The following is a 26,202-nucleotide window of genomic DNA, read 5'->3' as shown; positions in this document are numbered from 1 at the left end:
TGTGCATGCTGGTTTTGGTTCAGTGAAAGTAGTATAGGGATAGGATCAGTATTACAGTCGGTTATTTGTTAAATAAATAATGCTTTCACCTTGGAGAAAATCTGTCATATTACTTACCATATTTGCATAAGGAGAACCCCCACCCCCTTTTCCCAAATAAATAAATACATACAAATAATTCAGTCTGTTTGCACATGATCTGCCCACCCAGGGACAGGTGAATTTGTAAAACTAGATTTTTTTACCTAGCTGGGAATAATAGGCAAACCGAAAATTCCACGTTTTGATTATTCTGCCCTCTATGAAATGAGAAATGAAGAAAACTCAAAGTGTAAAGCCTAAATCTAAGCCAGCCAATCTATCTATAGGACTAGATTGGTGGGACCACTATATGTAGCATGAACTATATACTATATATAAACTAATTAGGCAGCACGGTGGCGTAGTGGTTAGCTCTCTCGCCTTGCAGCGCTGGGTCCCTGGTTCGAATCCCAGCCAGGGCACTATCTGCAAAGAGTTTGTATGTTCTCTCCGTGTCTGTGCGGGTTTCCTCCGGGCACTCCGGTTTCCTCCCACATTCCAAAAACATACGGATAAGTTAATTGGCTCCCCCTAAAAAAAAAAAATTGGCCCTAGATTACAGTACTTACACTACATAATATAGACATATGGCAATGGTGGGGATTAGATTGTGAGCTCCTTTGAGGGACAGTTAGTGATGAGATATATATATATGCACTGTGCAGCGCTGCGTAATATGTCGGCGCTATATAAATACTAAATAATAATAATTAAAATTAAATGAATGCTAATTTAAGCTTTTCTATTCAGCTTTGACAACTCACATAGCAAATAAACTGATCACTTACTTACATTAGTATTATGGTCTTTTTACCAAGACACAGGGGCGTAGCAATAGGGGTTGCAGAGGTAGCCACCGCATCGGGGCCCTTGGGCCAGAGGGGCCCCATGGAGCCCTTCCTAAACCACAGTATAAGCTGTTTTTTGGTCCTGTGGTGATAATAATCACTTCTACAGATGCTTTGAATAGTAGTAATCATTAACAAACTGTTCCCCGTCCCCTTCTTGCACCTCTAATACAGTAGATGATTTTGGCAGGTTTTATTGTGCCGTGTGAAATTGTTACATATAGAGTGCTTGGGGGGCACAATGTAAAACTTGCATCGGGGCCCATAGCTCCATAACTACGCCACTGCCAAAACAGTTAATTTAGGTGCTGGGCTTGATCATTGATTTAGGCATTGCCATCGACCGCGCACTGAATTTGTATAGCTACGGTGCACCAAGTGATTAAATTGGGCACCAGAGTTCACTATTTCACAGCAAAACTTCGGCTATTGAAGCAGAATGTGGCGGAGGTGATGACTTGGTGCCAGTTATTACATAGCTGAACTTTGGTTAGTGACACCAGTATTCAGCTTTTATTATTAAAGCCAAAACTCTGTCTATCAGCACACCATGCAGCGGGGGTGATGATCTTGTGCCAAGGCTCAACTATTATACAGCTGGACTCTGGACCAGCTGTGGTGCAGGTATACCAGAGTAGCGTTTTCAGCCATATGTATAGCGGAGTACTATTACTGGCTGCAACAGAGACTTATTGGCTGCAACACTTGTAAATTAGTGTTAGGCTGGTTTCACATCGACAGCCAGCATTTTCATTGTGGTGCAATTGGATGATCGCATCGCACTGCACTGCTAAAAGTGAGCCTCGTAGATACCTGTGGTAATGCGCATTAATGTAATTCCTGGCTCCAAAACACACCATAAATGAGGCAATCTACTGCTCACGTCCTGTGGCAAAAATACGCATAGCAAGCAAGTGTCCAGAAAAAACTTGCTTCCACGCATGTGCACCGCAATGCTAACGTGAAACAGTTTAAGCTATTTGCATCACCATTGACTTACATGACGTTGTTGCCCTAGCATTAAATCGGCTACTTCCGCCACATCACATTGCATCGCATCCAGTATGAAATGTCCCATAGACTTTCATTGCTTTAGCATAACTGCAGTTATTAATGGGTAACACAACGCAATGAAAATGTGGCATTGTGAAAGGAGCCTTAGGCTTAGTTATAGTAGGGTAAGTGTTGGGGATGGAGTGGGGACATTAGATTTGATAGTGTTAGGAGGACAGCATTGGAAAGTGTTGGCAATAGTAGCATTAAAATTCCCGCTCCTAAATTAACACATGCCTTTTTTGAATGTACACTTTTTACTGCTTCTTAAAATAACGTGGCTGATTTTCTTAATATAATGCTTTATTTTTAGGCAAACATTCCACCCTCACATACTTAAAGGACCACTATCACGGAAAAAGTAGGCAGGTCAAATCTGACAGAACCGACAGGTCTTGGGCCAGTCCATCTCCTCATGGGGGATTCTCTTAATATAATGCTTTATTTTTAGGCAAACATTCCACCCTCACATACTTAAAGGACCACTATCATGGAAAAAGTAGGCAGGTCAAATCTGAGAGAACCGACAGGTCTTGGGCCAGTCCATCTCCTCATGGGGGATTCTCTTAATATAATGCTTTATTTTTAGGCAAACATTCCACCCTCACATACTTAAAGGACCACTATCACGGAAAAAGTAGGCAGGTCAAATCTGAGAGAACCGACAGGTCTTGGGCCAGTCCATCTCCTCATGGGGGATTCTCAGGGTTTTCTTTGTTTTCAACACCATTACCTGAACAGCAGCTGCAAAGTCTAACTGAAAAAATAGTGTGCAAGTGATTAGGGAGGCTGGTATCTTACTAGTTTTGCAGTTAAACTGCTGTTCATGAAATACTGTTAAAAACAAACAAACCCCTGAGAATCCCCCATGAGGAGATGGACTGGCCTAAAATGTGTCCTCCTGAAACAACTAATAAAGGGACTTTATAATAGGCAGATTTATATATACTCTCTTTTAATCAAAGATTAATTTCTAGAATTTGCAAAAAATTACTCAACACTTGTAATAATGGCAGTAATTTGACAAAGAAGTAGTCTAATTAAGAAGAATATGAAAACCTAGTGATGTTGTTTTCAGCAGCCAGCATAATGCTCAACATTTCAAACTAATTTCCACTGACAGTTTGCTGCTGTATGTCTAAACTTGCTACACACAATATCATTTTAGAGGACCTTGGAGCACTTTATCCCGAGAATGACAAGTTTCTTAAAATGGAATTCAAATGCTATTTTCCAGTTTTCATAAGGATCTTCAATAAATGTTAAATTAAGAAAAAATATTAAAAGACCCTCTCATCTTCGACTAGCAAGTATTCAACCTAAAATGCAAAACATAAGTTTGCAGTAGTTTCATAATCAGCAAAGCAAAATAACTTTATTATTGCTTATGACACCAGAAAAAACATCTTTTTAGGGACACTTCAGTCCTCAGTGGTGCTTTGTGTTCACCACATGACATAGGCTTGGTTAACTTAACACTATTTCAAAGTGGCAGCATGTCCATATAACACAAATATGCCGAACTACTCCATGGGCCTATGTCTGCTGCACTTGGGAGATGTGTGCTATTCTATAAGATGACTAGCAATAAATCAGCTATCTGAAAAAAATCATGCAGGTCAGGTTTATGCACGGCAGGCATGCAAATTGGAGATGAACATGTGTGAATGAGTCCAAGCTTTCTCATAGCAAAGCATGGGTCTGTTCTGTATTTCTGTTGGTCCACTGATGGCTGCTTTGGAAATCTGTCCAGTTGTGAACTTAGTTCAAAAGTTTCCAATCCAGTTTCAAAAGAAGGACCCTCCTTAACTGGAATTGCATCAGACAAGCTTTGCTTTTATCTGCACAGCGAGTCCTTGCTTCAATACCTCTCTAAGGCCCAGTGCACACCAAAACCGCTAGCAGATCCGCAATACGCTAGCGGTTTTGGGAGCTGATTTCAGAGCGATTCTAGGTATGTTTAGAGAGGTTTTCTAAACATACCTAGCGGTTTTGTGTGCGTTTTTGTGTAGCAGATTACACATATTGTTACAGTAAAAGCTGTTACTGAACAGCCACTGTAACAAAAATGCCTGGCAAACCGCTCTGAACTAGCGTTTTTCAGAGCGGTTTGCGTTTTTCCTATACTTTACATTGAGGACGAAACGCTTCCGAAAACCGCAAACGCGCAGCAGGAGTAGTGTTGGGCGAACATCTAGATGTTCGGGTTCGGGCCGAACAGGCCGAACATGGCCGCGATGTTCGGGTGTTCGACCCGAACTCCGAACATAATGGAAGTCAATGGGGACCCGAACTTTTGTGCTTTGTAAAGCCTCCTTACATGCTACATACCCCAAATTTACAGGGTATGTGCACCTTGGGAGTGGGTACAAGAGGAAAAAAAATTTAGCAAAAAGAGCTTATAGTTTTTGAGAAAATTGATTGTAAAGTTTCAAAGGAAAAATTGTCTTTTAAATGCTGAAAATGTCATGTTTCTTTGCACAGGTAACATGGTTTTTACCGCCAGGCAGTCATAAATGTAATAAAGATAAGAGGTTCAATAAACAGGGACCGGTAACGCTAACCCAGCAGCAGCAGCAGCACACGTGATGGAACAGGAGGAGGCGCAGGAGGAGAAGGCCACGCTTTTTGAGACACAACAACCCAGGCCTTGCATGAGGACAAGAAGCGTGCGGATAGCATGCTTTTTACCGCCATGCAGTCATAAATGTAATAAAGATAAGAGGTTCAATAAACAGGGACCGGTAACGCTAACCCAGCAGCAGCAGCAGCACACGTGATGGAACAGGAGGAGGCGCAGGAGGAGAAGGCCACGCTTTTTGAGACACAACAACCCAGGCCTTGCATGAGGACAAGAAGCGTGCGGATATAGCAGCAATGCTTTTTGCCGCCATGCAGTCATAAATGTAATAAAGAGAAGAGGTTCCATAAACAGGGACCGGTAACGCTAACCCAGCAGCAGCACAGAGCACACGTGATGGAACAGGAGGAGGCGCAGGAGGAGAAGGCCACGCTTTGAGACACAACAACCCAGGCCTTACATGAGGACAAAAAGCGTGCGGATATAGCAATGCTTTTTGCCGCCATGCAGTCATAAATGTAATACAGATGAGAGGTTCAATAAACAGGGACTGGAAACGCTAACCCAGCAGCAGCACACATGATGGAACAGGAGGAGGCGCAGGAGGAGAAGGCCACGCTTTTTGAGACGCAACCCAGGCCTTGCATGAGGACAAAAAGCGTGCGGATATAGCAATGCTTTTTGCCGCCATGCAGTCATAAATGTAATACAGATGAGAGGTTCAATAAACAGGGACTGGAAATGCTAACCCAGCAGCAGCAGACGTGATGGAACAGGAGCAGGCGCAGGAGGAGAAGGCCAAGCTTTTTGAGACACAACAACACAGGCCTTGCATGAGGACAAAAAGCGTGCGGATATAGCAATGCTTTTTGCCGCCATGCAGTCATAAGTGTAATACAGATGAGAGGTTCAATAAACAGGGACCGGAAACGCTAAACCATCCCAGATGTTCATTGGTCATGTTACTTGGTTGGGGTCCTGGAGTGTTGCGTAGTCGTTTCCAATCCAGGATTGATTCATTTTAATTTGAGTCAGACGGTCTGCATTTTCTGTGGAGAGGCGGATACGCCGATCTGTGACGATGCCTCCGGCAGCACTGAAACAGCGTTCCGACATAACGCTGGCTGCCGGGCAAGCCAGCACCTCTATTGCGTACATTGCCAGTTCGTGCCAGGTGTCTAGCTTCGATACCCAATAGTTGAAGGGTGCAGATGGATTGTTAGACACAGCTACGTCATCTGACATGTAGTCCTTGACCATCTTCTCCAGGCGATCGGTGTTGGAGGTGGATCTGCACGCTTGCTGTTCAGTGGGCTGCTGCTGCATGGGTGTCAGAAAATTTTCCCACTCCAAGGACACTGCCGATACCATTCCCTTTTGGGTACTAGCTGCGGCTTGCGTTGTTTGCTGCCCTCCTGGTCGTCCTGGGTTTGCGGAAGTCAGTCTGTCTGCGTACAACTGGCTAGAGGAGGGGGAGGATGTCAATCTCCTCTCTAAAGTCTCCACAAGGGCCTGCTGGTATTCTTCCATTTTGACCTGTCTGACTCTTTCTTCAAGCAGTTTTGGAACATTGTGTTTGTACCGTGGATCCAGAAGGGTATAAACCCAGTAATTGGTGTTGTCCAGAATGCGCACAATGCGTGGGTCACGTTCAATGCAGTCTAGCATGAATTGAGCCATGTGTGCCAGAGTCCTACCAGAATCCTCATCATCCTCTTGTGAGCGTTGTGATAGTTGTTGTGATGCATCATAGTCGTCACCTTCCTCCTGGTCTGCTTCTGCTGACCATTCGCGTTGAATTGTGGAAGTCCAACGTGCACCGCTCTGGCCCTCGTCAGTGGTGGCATGAAACTCCTGCTCCAACTCCAGCTGTTCCTCCTCCTCTTCTTCGTCATAGCTGCTGGGGCCAGCGTTCCCTGAGGCGGATGGCCTGATGTTGGTACCATCACGCTGATCGTTTTCTCCTTCAGATTCCCCCAGTTGCATCATGACAGCTGTTTCCTTGATTTTTAACATCGACCTCTTCAGTAAACACAGCAGTGGTATGGTAATGCTGACTGAAGAGTTGTCACTGCTCACAAGCAACGTGGATTGCTCAAAATTTTGGAGGACTTGCCAGAGGTCCAACATGTTGGCCCAATCGGATCCACAGAAGCTTGGCAGCTGGCCGGATGCGCCTCGGTACTGCGCCGTCATGTACTGGACCACTGCACTCTTCTGCTCGCAAAAGCGGGCTAGCATGTGCAGCGTAGAATTCCAGCGCGTAGGGACATCACACAGCAAGCGATGGTGGGGGAGATTGAAGCGCTCCTGCATCTTGGCGAGTGCCCCCGAAGCAGTACTGGAAGTTCTACAATGTTTGGCCACTCGACGCACCTTCAACAGAAGATCGGCCACGCCTGGGTATGTCCTCAGGAACCGCTGAACTACTAGGTTCATCACGTGCGCCAGGCAAGGGATGTGTGTCAGCTTAGCCAACCTTAAAGCGCGAATGAGATTACTCCCATTATCACACACAACCATGCCCGGTTTCAGGTCCAGCGGTGCCAGCCACAAATCCGTCTGTTCCTTTATTCCCTTCCAAATTTCCTCCCCTGTGTGCTGCTTATCCCCAAGGCAGATTAGCTTCAGCAACGCTTGCTGACGCATGCCAACAGCTGTGCTGCACTGCTTCCACGATCCTACTGCTGCTGGGTTAGCGTTTCCGGATGAGGTACAGCTTTGAGATGCGTTGGAGGAGAAGGAGTCAGAGAGGTAGGTGCTGCTGTTATCCAGTGTGAGGGACGGCGGTGCAGCTGTTTGTGGCGTGGGCAACACCCGTGCCGTAGCAGGTGAGGAATCGCTGCCAGGCTCCACAAGGTTCATCCAGTGCGCGGTAAGGGAGATGTATCGACCCTGGCCGAACGCACTCGTCCAGGTGTCAGTGGTGAGGTGAACCTTGCAGGCAACGGCATTCTTCAAGCTTCGGGTTATTTTGCTGACCACGTGCTCATGCAACTCAGGCACTGCAGAGCGTGCAAAGTGGTAGCGGCTGGGAACCACGTAACGTGGGATGGCCACTGACATCATGCCCTTGAAGCTGTTTGTCTCCACCAATCGATATGGCAGCATTTCGCAGGCCAGAAGCTTGGCTATGCTGGCTGTTACTGCCACGGCCCGGGGGTCATTTGCTGGCAATTTCCTCTTGCGCTCAAACATCTCCGACACAGACAACTGAACCGTAGCGCTGCACACGGAAGGGCTGTTGGTTGTTGTGTTTGAAGAACACTGGGAGACCTCAAGAGCACTACTCCGGAAAGTGACAGTGTCAGCGTCGTCTGATGTTTGTGAATGTTGTGAACCACGCAATGGCTGGGCTACTGCTGCTGCTGAGGCGGGTCTGGTGAACCCAAGGGAGGCAGTGTTGTTTCTGGTACCCTGTCCTGACGCGTTTGCCCAAAGAGTGGGATGTTTGGATACAGGGGCGTAGCAATAGGGGTTGCAGAGGTTGCGACCGCATCGGGGCCCTTGGGCCAGAGGGGCCCCGAAGGGCCCTCCCTCAACTACAGTATTAGCTCTCTATTGGTCCTGTGCTCATAATAATCACTTCTATAGATACTTTGAATAGTGGTAAACATTAACAAACTGTTCCCCATCCCCTTCTTGCACCTCTGACACTGTAGTTGCCATTGGCAGATTTTGGTGCGCTGTATCAATTGTTGTGTATAGAGTGCTTGGGGGGCCCCATTGTAAAACTTGCATCGGGGCCCACAACTCCTTAGCTACGCCACTGTTTGGATAGCATGTGACGGCTCATGCTGGTGGTGGAGAGGTTGTTAATACTTTTCCCCCTGCTCAGGCGGGTCTTGCACACCTTGCAAATCGCCATGGTAACATCCTCAGTGCAGTCTTCAAAGAAAGCCCAGACTTTGGAGCACCTGCCTCCTTGCTGGCGATTTCTGTTTGCTCCTCTTTTGCCTCTCACTTGAACTTCCACGCTTGTGGTGCCTGAAATTGCGCGCCGCCTACCTTGTGGCACAAGGCGAACTCGTGCAGCAGTGGGTTCTTCAACAGACTCATCTGTGCTGCTGCTACGACGGCGATGTTCTCGTTCACAAACAAAATCTGGGTCTCTGTCCACATTGTCCATACCCTCCTCTTCCATCTCCTCAAACTCGTCATATGTCATTGTGGGCCGCCGCCGTGGAGTAGAGCTCCCCACAACAACCTCTGCGCAGCACACTCCAACGTCGTCTTCCAGATCTTGTCGGCCGACCTCCTGCAATTGCAACCCCTCCTGCCCAAATTGCTCTGGGATTTGGGTTTCCGAGTCCTCTTCGGACTCGCCTTGTATTTCAGTGCGCGGTGCATTTCCCACAGTTAACGGTTGTGAATCCAGGCACAACATTTCTGGCTGTTCCTCCATTGACCTTTGAAAGGTGGAAGTTTGTTGGGCTGGGAATAGCTCCTGCGAATACCCCATTGTGTCCTGAGGTAATTCATCGGACTGGTTATCTGGCAGTTGTGTGCGTGGTGTCGCTGCCGGTTGTGTCAGCTTTGTGCCCACTGGCTCCTTGTAACTGGCTGAGGACTCGGACCTCGTGCGTGATGTGCTGGTGCTGCTTAACCCACTGCTGGACGCTTGAGAGGTCATCCAAGTAATTATCTGGTCCTGTTCTTTTGGATTTGTGAGGGTTGTTGTCCTGGACAACATGGGCGGTATTGAGTGGGTTTTCTTGGGTGCTCCCCTGTGGCCTGTACGTGAACCGTCAGGGGAAACACCTCTTCCCTTGCCCCTCCCTCTTTCACCGGATTTCTTCCTCATTTCACTTATCCTTACAGTACACGCTGACTGGCAGCAGTACAGTGGCAGTACAGAAATGCTATACAGTACCACTATTCCCAGCAGCGACACAGAGCACAATGCTATACAGTGACGGGTGAGCGGTGTACCACTATTCCCAGCAGCGACACAGTGCACAATGCTATACAGTGGCGGGTGAGCGGTGTACCACTATTCCCAGCAGACACAGAACAGTACACAGAATGCTATATAGTGTGGCTGAACGAGCGGTGTACCACTATTCCCAGCAGACACAGAACAGTACACAGAATGCTATATAGTGTGGCTGAACGAGCGGTGTACCACTGTTCCCAGCAGACACAGAACAGTACACAGAATGCTATATAGTGTGGCTGAACGAGCGGTGTACTACTGTTCCCAGCAGACACAGAACAGTACACAGAATGCTATATAGTGTGGCTGAACGAGCGGTGTACCACTATTCCCAGCAGACACAGAACAGTACACAGAATGCTATATAGTGTGGCTGAACGAGCGGTGTACCACTATTCCCAGCAGACACAGAACAGTACACAGAATGCTATATAGTGTGGCTGAACGAGCGGTGTACTACTGTTCCCAGCAGACACAGAACAGTACACAGAATGCTATATAGTGTGGCTGAACGAGCGGTGTACTACTGTTCCCAGCAGACACAGAACAGTACACAGAATGCTATATAGTGTGGCTGAACGAGCGGTGTACCACTATTCCCAGCAGACACAGAACAGTACACAGAATGCTATATAGTGTGGCTGAACGAGCGGTGTACTACTGTTCCCAGCAGACACAGAACAGTACACAGAATGCTATATAGTGTGGCTGAACGAGCGGTGTACTACTGTTCCCAGCAGACACAGAACAGTACACAGAATGCTATATAGTGTGGCTGAACGAGCGGTGTACCACTATTCCCAGCAGACACAGAACAGTACACAGAATGCTATATAGTGTGGCTGAACGAGCGGTGTACTACTGTTCCCAGCAGACACAGAACAGTACACAGAATGCTATATAGTGTGGCTGAACGAGCGGTGTACCACTATTCCCAGCAGACACAGAACAGTACACAGAATGCTATATAGTGTGGCTGAACGAGCGGTGTACTACTGTTCCCAGCAGACACAGAACAGTACACAGAATGCTATATAGTGTGGCTGAACGAGCGGTGTACCACTATTCCCAGCAGACACAGAACAGTACACAGAATGCTATATAGTGTGGCTGAACGAGCGGTGTACTACTGTTCCCAGCAGACACAGAACAGTACACAGAATGCTATATAGTGTGGCTGAACGAGCGGTGTACCACTATTCCCAGCAGACACAGAACAGTACACAGAATGCTATATAGTGTGGCTGAACGAGCGGTGTACCACTATTCCCAGCAGACACAGAACAGTACACAGAATGCTATATAGTGTGGCTGAACGAGCGGTGTACTACTGTTCCCAGCAGACACAGAACAGTACACAGAATGCTATATAGTGTGGCTGAACGAGCGGTGTACTACTGTTCCCAGCAGACACAGAACAGTACACAGAATGCTATATAGTGTGGCTGAGCGAGGTACACAGTGGCAGTAAACAATGCTATATATAGTGTGGCTGAGCGAGCGGTGTACTACTGTTCCCAGCTGCGACACACAATGACTGGGGGGGACCCTGGCTAGCGTGGCTGGAGCGCGAACTACCCTGCCTGCCTACCCAAAGCTAAACCCACAGACAAATGGCGGAGATATGACGTGGGTCGGGTATTTATTTACCCGAACCACGTGACCGTTCGGCCAATCAGAGCGCGTTCGGGTCCGAACCACGTGACCCGTTCGGCCAATCACAGCGCTAGCCGAACGTTCGGGGAACGTTCGGCCATGCGCTCTTAGTTCGGCCATGTGGCCGAACGGTTTGGCCGAGCACCGTCAGGTGTTCGGCCGAACTCGAACATCACCCGAACAGGGTGATGTTCTGCAGAACCCGAACAGTGGCGAACACTGTGCGCCCAACACTAAGCAGGAGGCGCGTTTGCGGCTTGGCAAAAAACGCAAACCGCCGGTGTGCACCATCCCATTGCAATACATTAGACAAGCGTTTTTAGAGGCGGATGCGGCCGGCGGATCGCTCCAAAAACCGCTCGGTGTGCACTGGGCCTTAGGGCTGGTGCACACCAGAGCAGTTCTGAAGCATTTTTTAAAACGCTTGCAGGGGGAAAACCGCTTGGCTAATGAAAGTGAATGGGCTGGTGCACACCAGAGCGGTTCGTTTCTTCCACAAACACAAACTCCCGGGCTGCAGCATTTTTTAGATTTCTGAGGCGTTTCTTCCTCAATGTTAAAGTATAGGAAAGTGGAAAACAGCTCTGAGAAATGCTAGATCAGAGCAGTTTTCGAGGCGTTTTTGTTACAGAAGCTGTTCAGTAAGAGCTTTACTGTAACAATATTTGTAATCTGCTACACAAAAACGCTCCAAAAAACGCTAGGCATGTTTAGAAAACTTCTCTTAACATGCCTAGAATCGCTCTGAAATCTGCTTCAAAAACCTCTAGCATTTTGAGGATCTGCTAGAGGTTTTTGGTGGTGTGCACTGGGCCTGAATCTGCAATTGACTCAACACCCTTCTGAACCTCGATAAATCATAGGGTCCTAGATATTTTTACAGAGCTGCTCCTTTAGCCTGTATCATGCAAGGCTGTTTTGCAACAGTACTTCTCACCTCTTCTGTTGAACGGAGAACCAGTCAGCTTAATTGACTGCAGGAAGGCACACACGGGGCTTGTCTTGCAGTTCACTGCCTAAAAGTATCAAGATCACTCAGTTCATCCAAGATACTCTAAAGCCCCATCTACACGGTACAATTTTCCGTCAGATCGATGGATCTATGAGATAATTTCTGACTGGTCCGATCAGATTTCAATCAATTTTGCTAACGATTTTGGGTACTTATCAATGCATAATCGATCGCAAAAGTGATCTGAAACAATTTGGATGTCTACACACAAGGCAATTTCTTATCAGATCACTGGTTGATCTGATGAAAAATTGTACCGTGTAGATGGGGCTTAAGCTGTAGATTCCACACAAGCACAGAGTTGTAGTTTTGCAAATGCTTACCAAAGACTTGTTTCCTATATTTTAATATGTGGGCTAATTTAACCACTGTGTAGCAATATCACTGCCAAAACATCAAAGCAGGGTGATTTACAGAAACAAAAATGTGTTAGGACTGGAAAAGTCCTAACATACACGAATGTGTGGACAGCAGAAGCAACTGTGTTCACCATCACCAGTCTCACAGATGACAATGATCTAATCTATTTACTGTATTTTTTGGACCATAAGATGCACTTTTTCTCCCCCAAAAGTGTGTGGGGGGGGGGGGAGTCAGTGTGTCTTATGGTCCGAATGTATGCCAAGTGTCCCCTCCACAAGCTAAGCTCCGAGTCTCCAGCTGGTGCTCTTTGTCCTCTTAAGCCTCCCTCCTGCATGACCCCATTCCTATGTGTTACTGTGTGACCCCTGGCACCAGTTTTCAGAACTTCCCCCTTCTGTTGGTATGTGCTGTTGCCATCTGGGTGTCGGGGATGCCGGGCCTGAACGTTCATTGTTTTCAGGAAGTTTACTCTAAGTAGCAGTACTACGAAGCCTCCTTCCTGCTCGATCGCATTGTGTGTCCCCAGCACTGGCTGTCACCAGCCGTCAGTATTCCCCCCCTGTGGTGCGGTCTCTGTGTATCGGAGACGGTGTGGCCTGACCTCAAACTGCTTTCTGGAACCAGTGACCTCTGTGTCTCAGGGTATGATATTGCCTGCATGCTCACTGCTTCCCAGAAGTGTTTACTATGTATGTGAACAGGCAATGTGGTAGTGTATCCCGTGATCGCAGGCGGCCATGTACCACGTGAGGTAAGTTTTGTGCATATTGGCAGCCCGGGGAGCAAACCGCATGCATGCATGGACACGAGCAGCCGGCATCCTAGCATCTCTTTCAGAGGGCACTGAGGGACATGAGCAGACAGCAGCCTGGCATCCCCTTCTGACAAGGAGTTTGGGCTTTAGCAACACTGCAGACCCCACTTTGCAGACTGGCTATCCAGAGTGGTTATCTTGTCATGGGGACCTATGAAATGTGTAGATCTTGTCAAAATCCTGGATGACAAACAATCTTTTCTGATACCTACCCTTCCCACAAGATGTCCCTGTTCCATGGACGCACCAGGTTTAGTATATAAATATGTTTTCGCTTGATTTTTGTCCTCTAAACCTAGGTGCGTCTTATGGTCCAAACAATATGGTATATGTGCAGGCTAAAAAAAAAGAAAACCTAATGTAAGTGGAACATTTACTCATTATTAGAAAATGTCAGTTGCCTAGCTGTCATGCTGATCTTTTGTCATCAGCAGTTTGAGTTATGAACCTATAACAAGCATACAGCTAGTCAGAACAAGTGCAGTAGGAGCTCCTAATCTGCTTAATCCTTGTGGCGACAAGCAGTTGAGAAGGTATTAGAGGGAAACGGTCACCTCTGCAATCTTGTGGCATTCTTTCAAGTGAAGCTCCACTTCCTCTGAAAATCTGTACAGACAGGTATCATTGCAGCACAAGACTTTTCGTAATTTAGTGTAATTTAATAAAAATAGATTTTTATGCTAGTTTACAGTCAGCTCTGAATTTCCAAAACTGTCCAAAGCCAAAATAAAGCTCGAAATCTGTATTTTCTTGAGGAGTACAAATGGTCCAGAAGGATCCAATCTTGATGCATGCACAAATTGCACAGACCATACACCTACCCATTGCCACACCAGGACAAACTTGTTCTTAAAACAGAAAGTATTTGCAAAAATTCAGGTTGGAGTGAGCTCCAAGATTTCTCCCAGTGTATTACTGCTGAAATATGCAAATTACCCATTGTTGTCCCTGTGAGCCAAAGACACCTCCAGATCCCCTGGAATGCAATGATGTGTCAGCTTTTTAATATTACAGACCCACAATAATCTAACATGCATACAGACTGTTTCGGATTGATTGATCCTCATCAGTGCAAGGCATGGATTAACGTGGTTCTATGGAATAGGACTTGAAACACCCAGAGTTACACACTACCCAGAAAGCTCATGGTGAACCAGAACTCATTGGAGCCACATGTTAGATTAGTGTGGCTATGTAGTATTAGAAAGCTGACACATCACTGCATTCCAGCGGATCTGGAGGTGTGTTTCACTCACAGGGACAACAATGGGTAATTTGCATATTTCAGCAGTGATGCACTGGGAGAAATCTCAGAGCTCACTCCAACCTGAATTATTGCAAATACTTTCTATTTTAAGAATGCAAATGTTTGTTTTCCATAGAATTGTAGTAAGTGGGCTTTTTGGACCAATGTAGCCACTTACACACTCCAATGAGTTCTGGTTCACCATGAGCTTTGTGGGTAGTCTGTAACTCTGGCAAAGCAAAAACTGACAGTTTCATTTATCACTATTGACTAGTCATGACAGATTTCAGGCATCTTGAAATATATACTGAAGGTGTTTTTTCATCCAGACCGCAAAGGAATACTGATGTAAATACAGCATTCTTTAATTAGACTTCAAAATTATATTACTACATTTATTTGTTCACTGATTTATTTATTTTTTTACACAGTTAATGTACTTTAAATGCAAACTATACTGTATATATTTTTAGATGTAATACACAAGATATTCATACAATAGCATAAGTATTAACATAACCATAGTCAACTCTAGTGCTGTTTTATGGAGCAATTCCATATGCCTGATAATGTTAGAATACACTTGTGCCTCAGATACTAGTAGTTCCATCTAATAGCATTAAAAGGTTCATCTCTGTTTAAAGAGCAATTCTATTGTTATAGACGTCAACATCTATAGAGTTAACTGATTTTACTAAAGAGAGGTAAAATATTATTGACAGATGTTAACTACCCAGGTGCAGCAAACATTATAAAATACAGCACCGCAAAACAATATGCAAAGCAGTTTTCACAATAATATTTTTACTGAAGCATAACTACAGAGAGTAGACAAACATGAAGAGAATTGTGACAGAAACAGCCATTGACATAAATGAGGTGAATCTTTCAAAGTAGCCTTTGCCTGTGAACAGGTCATTGAGCTAAAAGGTTACTTCTAATATCCTCATAATGTGCCACAAAGTATACATAATAACTGGCGTGAAAACTGACCCACAGTATGACACAGAGTGCATCATGATGACCCTAGTAGACACAGACAGAAAAACCCCTAGCATACAAAAACAAAATTCATTGAAAAAAGACACACACAGCAAGAAAAATAAGCGATTTTCTCTTTAAAAAAATAGGTTGTTTTTTTAAGGTTGAAGCATTTTGTTCTTGTTTTCTTGTTTGTTTTTAAAAACCCCTTCAGTTTATTTGTATTAAATATGTCATGTATAGACAGAAGCCATTTTGTAATCAACCACTTTGGGACCAATGCAAATATTACATCTTTAACCATTTACTGACATTCTAACGTATTAAAACGTCATGCTTACCGCTATTAACAGCAACATGACGTTTTAATACGTCCCGCGTTCCCACCGCTGCTACCGCCGTGTGTGCGCCGCTACCGCCGCCATTACCGTCGGGCTTCCGTGCTGGGTGATTGGGGAAGAGGACCGAACGGTCCTCTACCCAATCGCAGTGCCTGGAGTGAATGGACGTGACCGCGAACAGCGGCTACGTCCATTCACAATAACAGGAAATGTAACAATTAAATAAAGTGAAGAAAAAAAAAAAGTGAACATTTCCTATGAAAAAAGTATACACCTACAAAATACATTCATTTTCAAGTACATACAGATCTTAATAAAATTACACTTCCAACCCTCCCCCCCCCACCAAAAAAAAAAAACACTTGTAAAAAAAAAATCAGCTAAAAAAATAAATACATAGTTGCCTTAGGGACTCAGCTTTGTTAATTTATATTTTATGGGGGAAAATTAATTTTAATTTATTACATAGGGGCTTGTAATTATGGCCAGAATAAAAAAAAAACAGAACAGAAAAATAACACTTATATTTCAAAATAATATACTGTCGCCAAACATTGTGATAGGGACATAATTTAAACTGTTTAATAATCGGGACGACTGGGCAAATAAAACGTGTTTGTTTTATCCACAGGAGAATGTTTAATTTTAAAACTATAATGGTTGAAAACTGAGAAATAATGATTTTTCTTCTTTTTTTTCTGTTTTTCTCATTAAAACGCATTTAGAATAAAAAAATTCTTAGCAAAATGTACTATCCACAGAAAGCCTAATTGGTGGCGAAAAAAACGAGGTATAGATCATTTTCTTGTTATAAGTAGTAATAAAGTTATTAGGGAATAAAAGGGAGGAGCACTGACAACTGAAAATTGCTCTGGTCCGTTAGGATAAAAACCCTTGGGGGTGAACCGGTTAATGACTAAAATGGAATAATTATTGAGAACTTTTCATTTTTTTGTTATATCTAACCAAACCTGATTATTTATTTTTTTTACTTACATTTTTTTTTCTAAAGTAATTTTCGAAAGTAAATTTGCTTATAGAATCAAAATAAGGTTAAAGGGGAGCTTCAGCCTGAGCAAGCATACTGTCATCAAGTTACATTAGTTATGTTAATTAGAATAGATAGGTAATTTAATGTCTTACCCACCCTGTTTTAAAAGAACAGGCAAATGTTTGTGATTCATGGGGGCTGCCATCTTTGTCATGGGGCAGCCATCTTTTTGGTTCAAATGAGGTGACAAGGAGCAGGAGACACAGTTCCAACTGTCCTGTGTCCTGATCACCCCTCCCAGCTGCACACGCTAGGCTTCAAATGTCAAATTAAAAATGTCCAAAAAAAAATTGCACCAAAACAGCAGAACGAGAACAAAAAAATCAGAAATCCCATCATGCTTTGCACAGCATCAGGGGACAAAAGCCCGGGCAGTTTTCTTCTGTGCAGCTAAAAATGAGGCTTGTATAAGAGAAACAAAGTTCTGATGCTGTGAAACTGTTAAAGAAACACCAGGCCTTTTCAGTGCTGCTGAGTAGATTTTTAGTCTGGAGGTTCTCTTTAAGAGCCCTATTGGGAGATGTATGGTATACTCTATACAGGATTCACACTAATAGTAATTTCTTGAAGGATTTGCTTTCCAGAGCAAATCCCTTCACTAAATTCATGATCATGCCAATTCAACGATCAAACATTTACATAACATAAGAACATATTTTAATCTCTTGATGTAGGTTAAATGGGGGTTAATCCTTGGGTGTTGGTTAGAAATCCAAGTGGCAACAATCAAAACAGTTAAAATGTGGTCAACAATACTATAGCCTCTGAAAAACCTGGCAACTTTGCCTATGCTATCGGGGGATAAAAAGGCTGGGACCCCTAGTTATGACCCTATAATTTCTCTCTTTAGCTTTCCTCCACCAGTAAATAAGCTATGCCAGTGGTTATTATCTCTATCCCTACACTGAACTGAATGCCACTGGTTGGATACTTGCTTTTCTTTTAACTATTTTTTGCACTTTCACATGTATGCTGTATATTATTCTGTGGCATTACTGATACAGATGACCATGCTAATTCCTTCTGCAAGAAGTTATAAATTATATTCTTGCGTTTAACTCTGTTGAAAAACCAAGAGCCATATTAATCCATGCCATGCACTCAGCCAGTCCTAAACAGTCTGAATGCATGTTGGATTATTATGGCTCTGTACAATTAACAAACTGACATCATAATTGTATTCCAGCATTTCGGGAGGTGTGTTTAGCTTACAGGGAAAACAAGGCATGATTTACATATTCAGCAGTGAGGCACTGTGGGACACCTCAAAGCTCACTCCAACCTAAAAAATTGCAAATACATGCTATTTTAAGAAGGAACATTTCTGTATTGAAAAAAAAAAAACTTTTGATACTAAAACTCCAAGAGGCAGAAATAAAAACATATTTGGGTATCCTCTAAAAGAGAGGATAGAGTTATGTTATTAGCATGACCTGCGGTACTCTACTAGCGTGACCATTGCTAAGTTGACATGGGCTACTAATGGTAAAGCTTGTTAGTAACGCATGTTACAATAGCAACAGATGCGTGGAGTACTGCAGGCATAGGTACATAGTGCCAAAAATAAGAGTAATATTGCCATGTGACATAACCGCAATTTCATGCATCAGGCCTAAAAGGTCATAATACAATACAAGACAATTTACTGGATGTTTTTGTGCATGTCGACCTCACTATCTATAACCCTCTTACTTACTGGATACTGTCTCCACTAGGCCACACCATTACTGAATACCCTGATTTGCATATTATCTTTGTATTTAGTCTATGTGTTGTATAAATATATAAATTACAGATCAGGCTCTATATCTTACATGACATAAAAACTTGGAAATCTTTAGTAAGTTATTTTCAACCACACCATCTTTTGTCTTATCAATAATCCAGTAGAATGCTCTGTTACTGATCAGTGATCACTCATAAGTTATACCTAACTATTGTTTAGAGAACCTGTATAAAAAAAGCCCTCTGGGGGATAATTACCTTGGGAAGGGGAAGTCTCAGGGTCCCAATGAGGCTTCCCCCTCCTCTGCAGCTTTGGGGAATCCAGCACTGGATTTTCCGACAAACTTGACAAGTGGATATGTATTTACTTCTCCAGGATCATGCACAGGCGCACTAGCAGCTGTTGTTCAAGTAAGGCGGAAATAGCCGAAACCGATCGAAAGGACTCACGCCTGCACAGTAGAGCGGATCCGATCGGGTTTAGCTATTTCTGCCTTAAAGGATACCACAACCGAAAAAAATGATAGCTGCAGTGTGTGGGGGGTTCAAAGTACATACCATCTGCTCCTCCTGCCCCCCCCCTCCGTCTACTGCCGTAAGTCTAATATACATCCCGGTGTCCGGCAACTTTCTTGACCCCTCACCCGGACATACTGCGCCCTGTGTGCGCAGTATGTCCTCCCCTCTTCACTTCTGGCCAGAGCATAGCGAGCGGCTCAGAAGCACGCTGATCCCTTCGTCTCCTCTGGGCTGCGTGTGCGCTCCACTACACCAAGCGTCACATGCTTAAAACAGGTGAACTCTGTGTACTTGCATTTGTTACAATAATTTTATTGGTGTTAGCTATTATAGTGTAAATTATACACTAAAGGATGGAAACCTGTTTCCACTATGTTAGCACAAGCCCTCTCCCAGCCTCTAATTGATACTGACTTATCTTTTCCTATTTCCAGTGATGCCTAGGGCAGTTATGGATATTTGCCTTATAAAAATAGAAAAACCTGATGCTGTACTTTTTAAAGTAATGTATCAAATCAAAACACAGCATAAACAGAAGCCATAAAGTTAGCACCAGTGGTGGAGCTTGTGGCTTTCTCTATCATGACAATACAGTATGAAGTGAAGTAAGTCCACATAAAGCTGAATTAAAACAGAGTATGTCATTATTATTTATAATGGTTATATAAGAAAATAATAACATCAGTTTTACAATAGTAGACAGTTTTTGTAGTTAAGGCTAAAATATTCTCTGGGAAAGAAACAGGCCGGTAGCGATAAACAACTCAAAGACCTTTTATGAAATTTCTGTTCTACAAACTGGCTGTGGCAAGTAACATTTTTAAAATTGATTTCTCTAGCCAATTGCACAAAACTGCTGAATCCCACATCTTGGTAATTGAAAAATGTGTATTATATTTAATTATTTTCTCCTCATTTGAACATTGGTTAGCTTTTCAGGTCACCTTATAGGTATAAGAGATGATATACTCTGCAACAGATCACATTTTTTGCTTTGGTGTGAAGTATGATCGCTCTCTGTCAAGATTTCCGAAGAGTGTCTTATTTTGGATGGGCGATCACTTTTATGCACTTTAAGAGGCACAAAAGAGGATCCCATAGCTGTTAATTAAAGAACACTTGTCACTAGACCAACATTCTGCTGTTAAGATTATAGTGTGCATTGTTTGACTTACAAGTATTGCAAAAATTAACCATTGTTGTTCAGAAGGTATTGTCATTTTATGGAACCATGAAGAGCCTTCCTTGTGCTGGATGTTCCTCCTTTCTCACTTAAAGTGTACCCGAGGTGATATGTGACATGTTGAGATAAACATGTGTATGTACAGTGCCAAACATATTAATAAGCAGGCTGTTTTACTTGTTTTATTTTGCCGCTAAAAGAGTTAATTTCTAGGCATGAATCTGACAGCTTCTGTCTTGGCGGTACCTTGTCGAGAATATAGTAAACTTCACTAATACACAAATTATAGCCATAATAGATATCTGGGCAGAATACAACTTCTGAGGGCAGGGAGGAATAAAATACCTGAACTATTGACCTTTTTTTTAACTGTGGGACACTTAATAGGCTGCCACTGATTAGAGACAGTTCAACCTACTTTGTAAATGTTTATATATAAAAGAAAACCATGAGACACGTAAAAAAAAGTTATTTTTATAAGTAGGAGGATAAATAGAATTGTTTATCTCATCAGTTTATTTTCACCTTGGGTTCACTTTAACTTCTTCTGACAACCCCCTATTTCGCTTTCACTACAGTGACTTGATATTCATCTAGCTCTACTTATGAAGGTATTGTTTAACTATTGTCTATTGCATTATGTATACAAAAGTCTGAGACTCGGCAACAGCTGTTATTACATCAGCTGTGTTAGTTCCCTTGTGCTATTCTCTGTGACCGCCAGTCACATTGTAGAGATACACAGTGAATTCTGAGCAGAGAGAGGATAACACTGTGCAAGTACACAGTTTAGTAAGGCAGGGCTGGCACTAATGAATGATAAATTATTACTATATACCTTTAGGAAAGTTATAACAGTGCAAATCCATTGCAGTAAGCTTGCCTAAGAAGGCTTGCCTGAAGTTGATGTTTTTAGAACTTTGTGATAAGATTGAGATAGTTTTAAGTGGAAGAGTTTACTACCAGCTCCAGTAGATTGACTCCAAATTTCATACTGGGCTGTGCTGCAGTTGATTTAATACTCTAGTTAATTCCAAACAGATATCTTTTTAGCAACAAGAAAAACAAAATATTAAATATGTTTATTATCAGCATCCCTTCCACCACCTGTATTGAAACCTTTGGCAATTATAAGGCAGCAGACACCAATACGGCTCTGTGTTGCTTTGCATCATATGCTCTAGATACAGTCCTGATATGACTGCAAAAACTCCAAAAACTATAGCACAAATAAAGGTTATATGGGGCAGGAAGGAGGAAGTGGGTTAATTATGGAAAAGAAGCCGTAACTTTGTTGTCCCTTGAAAAATATAGTATATTGGCAGTGGGGTATTAGTTTCAGATTTCTTCATTATGTAACCACTGATGTTCAACTATTTCATGGCTCTGACTATTGAAAATGCAAGCCATCGAAGATGATGAAAGGGGAGTAGCAGTTAGAGTTAACTGTTAGTGTTAGGCATACATTAGGAGGGTTAGGCCTTAGGCTCTTTTCCACTATGAAATGTGATCGCGATTGCAATCGCATTTCAATTTCCACCATGCGATTGCGATTGAGCTACTATACTCAGTGTAGTAAAGCTCAATCGCATCCAAAACGCGGCAGGACGATGATTGCGTTTTGACCAAAAATTGCATCGCAATCGGATCGCACTAATTTAAATTGCTGCTGCAGTTTCCATTAGTTTAATATACCTTGCGATTTGCGATCAGAAGCAAATCGCAGGGTAGTGGGAAAAGGCCCTTAGGGTTACAGTAGAAAATGGTTAAAATTTGTTGTAAACCTAGATCCACTCTGCTAAGCTGCAGGACTGCATTAAGAGTGAGAAGGGAAGGAGGGGATAGGGATAGGCATCAGGAAGGTGTGAATGGTAAGGAAAGAGGTTGCCAAGAAGAAGTTAACGTTAAGAGTGGAAGTTAGAGTTAGGTTTCAGAAAGGAGTTATCTTTAGGTATGAAGAATATGGTTACTAGGGATGAGCGAGCATGATTTTGTGAAGTGTGTGGGGAGAGTGGGCTTTGGATGTGGATGTTAAGCTGCTGTCTCTATTCCGATGTGCTATATGGCACACTCCATCTTTTTACACTCTCACCTTCACTAGTGGTGTAACTAATGGGATACTGTGACCTAGCTGGGGATCCAAGTTGTTATTAATATAGGAATGTTTAGCATTAAAATGAAGTGGAAGCTCATAATATGCTCATTAAATTATGCAATTGAGGATGATGCAAAAACTGGTCATGTCCATGCATAGCATGTGTCTGATGAAAGCTATAGTAATCAGAGCCGGGACAAGGTCCTTCAGCACCCAAGGCTGAGACACCAAACTGCACCCCTCCATCCCTCCCACCCCAGCCGTCACACACTGATTGCTATTAGACTAGGAGGCGCCCCAGGGCCCCCAACACCTTAATCTCTAGTTATCTGGCTTGTAGTCACTTCCACGTATCTCCTTTTCATATTTCTTTCTGCTATAAACACAATTAGGAATGATAGCTGAATGAATTGTGCACCCCCTCCTACACTGCGCCCTGAGGCTGGAGCCTCTCCAGCCTATGCCTCGGCCCGGCCCTGATAGTAATCACCTAAGGAAACCTCACTATCAGTGGTGGGGCAGTGTTTTCAAGTGAACCTTGTGCACTGATAAATTCAAGGTAAGTGGGGATAAGAGATGTGGCGAACTGTTCGCCCGGCGAACATCACTGGGGGTTTGACTACTTCCGGGTCACTCTGACCCGGAGTAGTACGCCTGCGCTGCCCGGCGGAGCGCGTCCTAGATCGCGCTCCTGTTGCCGGGCACTCTCTGCACATGAGCGTGACGTTGTTCATGACGTCACGCACATGCGCAGAAAGTGCCCGGCAACAGGAGCGCGATCTAGGACGTGCTCCGCCAGGCAGCGCAGGCGTACTACTCCGGGTCAGAGCGACCCGGAAGTAGTCAAACCCCCAGTGATTCAGAGATGTTCGCCGGCGAACGGTTCAGGAACCGTTCGCCACATCTCTAGTGGGGATGTATATGAAATTTGGCTATTGGATAGTGTTCCTAAACTGACAGGGATATATGGGGGCTGACATAGTTATTTCCTTTTAAAGGATACCCAAAGTGACATGTGACATGATGAGATAGACATGTGTATGTACAGTGCCTAGCACACAAATAACTATGCTGTGTTCCTTTTTTTCCTTCTCTGTCTGAAATAGTTAAATATCTGATATGTAAGTGGCTGACTCAGTCCTGACTCAGACAGGAAGTGACTACAGTGTGACCCTCACTAATAAGAAATTCCAACTATAGAACACTTTACTAGCAGAAAATGGCTTCTGAGAGCAAGAAAGAGATAAAAAGGGGAATTTCTTATCAGTGAGGGTCACACTGTAGTCACTTCCTGTCTGAGTCAGGACCAAATCAGCCACTTACATACTTGATATTTAACTCTTTCAGGCAGAGAAAGAAAAAAAGGAACACAGCATAATTATTTGTGTGCTAGGCACTGTACATACACATGTCTATTTCATCATGTCACATGTCACTTCGGGTATCCCTTAGGCAGTGCAAATTACATAACTATACTGCTGATCCTCTTCCTTCAATGCTTTTAGCCATAGACTCTGAACAAGCATGGTAATCAGGTGTTCCTGACTGAAGTCTGACAGGTTAAAGGGACTCCGAGCACCTCTCATGGGCATGCCTTTAAGACTCCGACCAGTACTGCAAAGTACTTAAAGATGCATACCATTCTGTAGCTTGTGCTCTCCTCTTTCATTTGAGGCCTGAATCGCCATTCTAAACCAAATAGTGTTAGTTCAATTTCAAGTTCATTTAAAAATAGCAGCTGCTATCTTGGCTCTGTTATAACTTCCGGGTCACCCCTGTCTTCTCTGTTAGAGAAATGCATCACTGAATAAAGCAGGAAGAGGAAGTGACACACATGGCCATTGTAAGAGGCTCCTCCGGAGGGGTCATAGCACGACTTTGTTGTTGGAAGTCACCTGGCTTAAAGGCATGCCCATGAGAGGTGCTCGGAGTCCCTTAAAGCCACATACTTGTTTCAGGTGTGTGATTTAAAAAACTACTGCAGCAACAAAGATCAGCATGATGTCAGGCAACTGGTATTCACATCAATACATCAGTTCAGGTGTACTTTGTTTTTTTGAGGCTCTATCTATTTATCTATGTAACTGTTACAGAACCTAAACTTCAGCTCTAACTCCTATAACGTGCATTTTTACTGTAAAAGAACAACATGAAAAATCTTACTTTATTACTTAATACTGATCTTCAGTATACCTTTCTATAACAGTATGTTACACATCTAGATTGTGTTTAATTCATTTTGTCCTAAGATACCAGAACCATATTTTTTTTTTTTTGCTGCAGCAATACTCTAGACATGCCTGAAAGCTCTAATGGACTTATGTTATTTGTATTGTATTTGTTATTTGTATTGTATATTGTGTAGTATAAAGAGATCTTTAAAATCCTTATTTACTTTTGTTCCACCATTTGTCATGATCTTTTAGTCAATTTCATGGGAGCTAAATTATATTTTCTCTTCAGCTATCATTATCCCCTGACTGTTGCCTGCTCCTACGGTTTCATTTCATATGCTTGGCAATGCCAGGCAATTGATAGTTTCCACACACAATAAAGCTAAGAGCCTGTCTGTCTTCACATCACCTCCTCTGATACTAATCAATTCTACTGCAACAAGAGACAAACAAAGACTTACACTATTTTCTTTCACTGAAGAGTTCATAAGAATAATACAATCATGAGAATGCTGTGTGACAGACACACACAAAAAGAAACACACAATGGAAAATGGTAAATGACTGCATTCATTCTGCTTGTTAAAGGGTATTTTTAACATAAATCTTTTACACAATACCTTATCCAATCAATAAGAGAACACAAGAGAACGCAGCAATAAAGCGTTTGCTTTTCCAACATATGATCAAGCTCCACTAATGCTAATAATCATAGATATTTGCCGGTTATTTAAAGCAATTTAGAAATAAAAGAAAATAGAGTATGGCTCTTCCACTAAGTATCACATTTATATATTAAAAAATACCTGAACCAAACTTTTCTACACTTGATCCTAATGACACCATGTTCTACATACTTAAAGAATATTGTTATAAATGTATCATCTTCATTTTATGGAGCTGCCATACTGGAAATTATGAAAGTGAGTTCATGAGTGAGGTTTGACAGCTTGCTTAAATGCTAAAGGGTTACCACTGCCTCTGCAGCTCCCCTGCCAGAAGTGTATTTACTCTAAAGAGGCACAGTGAGGTCAAGCTTTCAGACAGTGCTGTGTCTACTTCACAGAGACTCACAGAGAGACTGAATAATAATAAAAAAATAATAACTGGTAAAAGAAATAGCATTTGTGAAATGAAAAAGTATCTGTGGAACTAGGATGGTTAAAAAGTACTTAAAGAGTAACGGTTAGGCATTAAATACAAAATTAATTTTCTATTGCAGGCTGTCACAATGTTAAAAAGGATGCCAACCAGGCAAATAAAACAATCTTACTTTTTTCCAATTAGGTCTTCTCTCCCCATGCCCCCAGGCTCTATATTGGTACGCAGACGCAAAAGAGAAGTGACATGGCATGCTGTATCAGCCTGATTGGCTGAAGCCTCTGTCACTCACCTCTCTGTGCTGTGATTGGCTGCCTGGTCTCCCCTTTACTCTCGATCTTGCAGCCACGTTAGAGCGCAGGGAGGGGGGCCAGAGCCTGTCTCCTGTCACTTTCCTCTGCCCCCCCTCCTCCAGAGGCATGACCGCCCCCCCCCCTCTGCC

Source organism: Hyperolius riggenbachi, chromosome 1 (genome assembly GCF_040937935.1).
Source record: "Hyperolius riggenbachi isolate aHypRig1 chromosome 1, aHypRig1.pri, whole genome shotgun sequence".
Classification (NCBI taxonomy): domain Eukaryota; kingdom Metazoa; phylum Chordata; class Amphibia; order Anura; family Hyperoliidae; genus Hyperolius; species Hyperolius riggenbachi.
This window is presented reverse-complemented; position numbering follows the sequence as displayed.